The sequence below is a fragment of the Felis catus genome, chromosome D4, assembly GCF_018350175.1.
Source record: "Felis catus isolate Fca126 chromosome D4, F.catus_Fca126_mat1.0, whole genome shotgun sequence".
Taxonomy (NCBI): Eukaryota; Metazoa; Chordata; class Mammalia; order Carnivora; family Felidae; genus Felis; species Felis catus.
The window spans coordinates 84,857,232-84,863,649 of record NC_058380.1 but is presented as its reverse complement, the minus strand read 5'-3'; positions in this window follow the sequence as shown (position 1 = coordinate 84,863,649).

The following is a 6,418-nucleotide window of genomic DNA, read 5'->3' as shown; positions in this document are numbered from 1 at the left end:
GCATCAGGCCCCAGAAAATCAATCCAGACTTCCATAAGGGGAAAGAAACAGGTCACACACAAAGAATGGCATCGAAGTTCTCAACAGTAACCGTGAAACTGGAAGACAGTGGAGCAAACAAACATCGTCATCGTTCTGAGGGAAGATGATTTTTTTTTTTAACATTCATTTTTGAGAGACAGAGAGAGACAGAGCACTAGTGGGGGAGGGGCAGAGAGAGAGGGAGACACAGATCCAAAGCAGGCTCCAGGCTCTGAGCTGTCAGCACAGAGCCCAATGCAGGGCTTGAACCCACAAACCGCAAGATCATGACCTGAGCCGAAGTCGGACACTAAATTGACTGAGCCACCCAGGCACCTCGGGAAGGTGATATTTAATCTGTAAGTCTATTTGCAGTCCAAATAGTAATCAAATGTGAGAAGAAGAACACATATTCAGAAAGGTACAATCTCCTCCATCCACCATTTCCAGGGTATGATGAGGTTACTGATGGGTGGACTCTATGAAATGGGAGTGGAAAAGAAAGGAGGAAGCTTCAGGGTCTAAGACACAGAGAGGTGAAGGAACAGAGTTGAACAGCAGGCCCCAAAGCAGGCATTCCAGCACAAAGAACTGGCAAAATACCTCATGTGTTCAGCCATGTGAAAAAGAACGTTAAGGGGTGCCTGGGTGGCTCAGTCAGTTGAGCATCTGACTTAGGCTCAGGTCATGAGCTCACGGTTCTGCCTGGTATTCTCTCTCTGTCTCAGTCTGTCCCTTCCTCTCTCTCTCTCTCTCTCTCTCTCTCTCTCTCTCTCTCTCTCTCAAGAAATAAATAAACTTTAAAAGAACAAAAAAAGAATGTTAACAAGTCTTGCGATTTTTTTTGAATAGTGACAGTGACATAAATCTCTAAGTGAATTAAGAAAAAAAAAAAAAAAAACAGCAGCGATCTACTCCCAGCTGCATGAGAAAAAAATCTAAATAAATACATATAGTGCACTACCCGGCTCAGCGATGATAGTAAACACTGACTGGGAGACCTTAAGCCAAGAAACCAATTGGGTCCACCCAGACTTCTAACCTAAAGAACTGTGAGCCAATAAATGGGTGATGTTTTAAGTAACTAAGTTTGTGGTGATATGTCACACAGCAGCAGGAAAGCAAGGCAGCTTACAATGATAAGCATTTGTTTGGTTCATGGGTATTCAGGTCCACTGGATGGTTCTGAGTGAGCTGGGCTCATTCAGCTGTCTCTGGTTAGCTGTGGGATGGGTGGGCATCTCTGCAGATCTGGGCTGGGCTCTCTTCTAAGTTTTGGGGTCTGCCGGCTGGAGGCCCATCTTGGATGGCCTCAGCTGGGATGCTAAGGTTACGCCTAATGGGCTCTCTCAGCCTCCAGGAGGCTAGAATGTTTGCTCATAGGACCGCTGGACAGGGTTCTGAGACCAAGTGGGAGCTGCTGGGTCTCTTGAGCTGCGGGCACACCATTGTTCCTGCTGCATTCTGTTGGCTACAGCAAGTCAAAAGGCCAGCCCAGTTTCAAGGGGTGAAAAACAGACTCATCCTCCTGATAGAAGTTTCTTGAAAAGTCATGTTGCAGTGGGTGTGGGTACAGGAAGGTGGAAAAAACTGGGGTCACAGTCATTCTTCCTCACTGTCTCATCCCTAAAAAATCCCTGCTTTGAATCTCAAGGCATCACACTAATCTACCCCCTGTCCCCAGATTGTTGAGGCAATCCACAGATGCCATGCTTCATTCCTCACTGATTTTAGTCTCATTTTTGACGGCTTCAATATCCCCAAAGATATTCTAACATCTTGGGCTCTCAATGTCCAAATTCTTTTCCTCCTGAGATCTTATCCACCCTACTTCACTCTACCCTGTAATCATACTCTAAGACATTTTCATTACTAATAGCCGCCCCCCCCCCCAAGATTTCCACCTTTCTCTCCGAACTGTCTCTCCAGCCCACTCCTTCCAGTGCCTCATCCTCAACTATCCTGTGACCCCAGAGAGACTTAGAAACACTGATGCCTCCTTTTCACTGTCCTTACCTGCTCTTTCTAACCAGCTCAATGTAACTGGAGAAAAACGTGCAACCATGGTCACTGCTCTCCCTTTCCAATTATGACCAGGAGTCTCAATGGGCCTTAATGTGGCCCAGCAACCATACAGCATTTCCCCAGGGCATGCCTTCTCCCACCTCCTAGACCCTTTCAAACCTTCTCCTCTTTCCTCATCCCTCTTGCACTTCACTTGCCATCCTCTCTCTCAGAATCCCCACCCCACCACCCATCCACCCACCAGCATGTGGACCCATCCACTCTCCCGTCACTCAACCAACCCTCCACTTGACCATGAGATTCTACCTTTCTTGCCACACAAGGGCACTGCCCAGTAATTCTCTCCCTCTCTTCTCTTCCACCAAAGTTCCCTTCCAGTGGATCACTCCCATTGTCCTGTGAACATGCTGATATTCCCCCCACCTCACAAAAACCAACTTTGGATTCCATCTGCCCCTCAACAATGGTCTTCTTTCTCAATGCCTTTTGCAGAAAAATTCTCAAAAATATTATCTTTTATACAAAATTTCTCCATTTTTCTTCCCTCCATTCTCTCCTAAACCCCCCATTCCTTGGAGGCCACTCAAATCCAACCCATCAGTGACCTCCATGCTGCTAATTCTGGGGGTCACTTCTTGGTCCTCACTTTTCTTGGCCTCCCAGCAGCCTTCAGCCCAGTGGCTCAGCCTCTTGGAAACACTTTCTTCTCTTGGCTTCCAGAACCACACAATCTCCTGGTTTTCCTCTGCCTCACAGCTGCTCACCTCTTTTACTGAGCCATCCTCCTAACTGCTCTGTGCTTCCCGTCTTGTTCCACAACCTGTGCTCCTCTTGCATCCAAAACAATCTTCCCAAATCTCAACTCTCATCCTCACAGATCCCATGAGAGCAGACTTTCTTAAACCAGGGTAGGCTACAAATTATATTTTTTAAGGTTTACTTTGAGAAAGAGAGAGAGAGAATCCAAACAGGCTCCATGCTGTCAGCATAGAGCCCAATTTGGGGCTCCGTTTCACAAACTGTGAGAGCATGACCTGAGCCAAACTCAAAAGTTGGACTCCTAACCAGCTGAGCCACCCAGGCACCCCACTAGAAATTATTTTTGTGCCATCACATGAAAAAGGTTAGTAAGAACTGAGCTGAAAATTTCTTAAAGGGCTTTTTCAGGATGAGCCTAGGGGTGTAGACTTAACTCAGATGTGTTCATGCTGGACAACACAGGCATAAAATATTTACACTACAGAATCTTTCCTTCCTAACTCTACAATGTTGCCTCACTGTTGTCTTACACTTACTGGTTTGGACAAGCCTAATTTTGGTTCTTCAGAGGTAACTTTTTTTGTCTGCCTGTATCTCTCTGTGGCTTTATTCTTATAATTAAAATAATCCAATGGAACATGTCTATGTGTATATCTCTTAAAACTAATTTGTACATTTTAATCTGTGAGCTTACTAATTTCTTCATTTTTGAAAAGCAGTCTTCCATTATATCTTTATTACTTCTGGTTCATTTTCTTTTTTTTCTTATTTAAGAATATTATTAATTCAGGGGCGCCTGGGTGGCTCAGTCAGTTGAGCATCTGACTTTGGTTCAGGTTATGATCTCACGGTTCTTGAGTTCAAGCCCTACATCGGGCTTGCTGCTGTCAGCCTGTCAGCGCAGAACCCACTTGGGATCCTCTGTCCCCCTCTCTCTCTGCCTCTCCCCTGCTCACACATACTCTCTCTCAAAAAATTAAATAAAACATAAAAGTACAGAATATTAATTCAGCTAATACCTATTAAATAATTAGATTACCAATTAATTGGGTCTCTTTCATTTCTATCAATCATTTTTATTTAGTTTTTAAAAGCTTATTTATTTTCAAAGAGACAGTGGGCAGGGGAGGGGCAAAGAGAGAGGGAGAGAGGGGAAGACAGAATCCCAAGCCCACGTGGGGCTTGATATGAAATCAAGAGTCGGAAGCTTAACTGACTGAGCCACCCAGGCACCTCTCAATCATTTTTTTAAAAACTGTTTTCCTTCCCTTGGTTTTCAGAAGAGCTTGTCAAACTTTCTTCTACAAGACAGGTTCCGTTTTCTGCAGTGTTGATTTTTCAAAATCACTGTTTCTAATGTTGATTTTAACTATGTGTTTTTATTTTTACTTCTGTTTATAATATTTCAAGATCTGATGCCACTCTGTTTTGGTTTCTGCTAACCTCATTGCTAGATTCCTTTGCAACTCCATCCTTGGTCTTACTATGTTCTGTTTTTATAATGCTCCTGTTTTCCTTTTATTGAGAGAGCAAATACTTTCTAAAATTTACTTTTGCTTCCTATGGCAAAATTTCTCTAAATATTTGCTCTTCCCAGACTGTGCATTTCACAGGCAGTCTCTTTATAACCCATGCTGCCCCCACTTTCTCTGCTTACTCATCTTTACTCTTTACCAGTGAACATACTGGAGGCCCCCTTTGCCTCCTCTCCAACCTCACACCAGAAGGCTGTTGCCTATAAACAGGCCCCGGGCATCATTCCGATGGGTTCTCTTGTCTTAATTTGATCATCTAGTGTGGGTGTTGTGACTTGACGAGGAATGCCCTGGAGGAGCTGCCAGATTATGAGGAATACAACATATTCCTGGATACTCTGAACGCTCTGTGGTTCTTTCCTGGCAGGAAACAATGAATGAACTGTAATTCCCAGAATGCACCTCTCCTTCCCTCTCCCACTGTTCTGATTCAGTTTCCTCAAGCTCTTCAAGCTCACACGGGTGGCACCCAGCAGCACTTCAGAGAAGCCCTAACTTGGAAATGGAAGACTAATGCTGGGTGGAGGGGGGCTCCCTGGACTGGCTACCGGAGATCTTGCCCTTGGGCTGGCAGATATTTGAACACGAGCGCTGGTCCCAAGCACTATTGAAATGAACTTATCCTTTTTTTGTCAGACTTGGGAAGGTAGGAGACCGTGAGGCACATCTACAATGTCCTTTGGCTTCATTTTATAAACTGGCAGAGTTCCTGTTATGTTCTAAGTTCTCAAATCCATCTCATCATCTCGTCCAGAACAATACATTAGGCAGGTACTATTATCCCATTTTATGGATGAGGACAGTGAAACTTAAGAGGCTATAAACACATTTCCAAGGTTACCCAGCTAGTGAGTGACAGAGCGGGGATTCAAGGGCAGCTGTATAGAGCTCAATGCCCATTTTTCCCCCTCTCAGTTTCTTTCTCTAAGTGAAATCTACATAACGAGTGTACCCCATGTACATACACCATTTACGAATGGACAATTTAGTGGCATTTAGTACATTCACAGTATTCTGCAATCGCCAACTCTATCTAGTTTCCATTTTCACCACCCCGAGCAATCACTCTTGAGTTCCCTGTGCCCATGCTCTTAATCTGTCCCTCTCAGTTATGCTGGAAACTGCATCTTTGCTGGCAGCCCTGTTGCTGTCAGGGGGAGGGGGAGGCGAGCACTGTCACCCCTGCCTGCCTCAGGCCCTTCCCGACATTCCCCAGCAGTCCTGGCCCAGGCCACTCACCTCACCAGCAGGATGGAATGAGCCCTGCCCCTGGGTCCACCCTGCTCCCTGCCTGGGCCCCACAGCCTGGAGCCCTTCTCTACCATCCCAACTGCAAGATGCCTGCATCAGGCTCAGCATTGCCTTTCACACAAGGCCTGGAGTTCTGACTGTGAGCAGCCCAAGCCTTCTGCCCTTACTACCTCCAGGGTTAGGATGAGGAATGGAAGGCTCCCGATTGGGGAGCTTGGGGGGAGTCCTGACCCTCCACCCCACCACAGCTCAGTATCTCCCCTCCCTTCCTGACCTGTGGCCCTGCAGTGGTGCCCATCCCCCTTGGGGATTTCACTGTCTGTGGGGACGGCTCTCAGCCCCATGCTGTCCTGTTACCCAGAGCTCCTCGGGGCCAGCGGCTGTGAGCGCTCACACAGCCTTATGCCCAGGCTCAACACAAGGAGCCGGAGGAATCTGGTCGAAGTCCATCTTCCTTGAACATGTACACTTGGCAGCCGTCCACATGTCCCTTTGGAACCCCTCGTCTCCGCACAGAGAGAGGTTTCTGGAGCCAAAACATCTTCAGTCTGACCTTGCTGCAGCCAGAGAGAAACCCTGTCTGACAACCTCACAGACAGGTCACCTGCCTGTGTCTGGATTTAGCCCACATTAATGGCCACACCGCGGCCGGAAATTAATGATGAGGAGACCCGAAGACCTCTCCCATTAGCCAGCCTTGATGGCGGCATGGCCAACAGGCGTCTCTTGCCCTTCCCTCCACAGCTGAGTCAGCCGGGTCCGGAGCCCTGCCTGCACTAGGATCAGTTATAACCCCTGTCAACTGGCCCGCAGGGGGGTCACGCTGC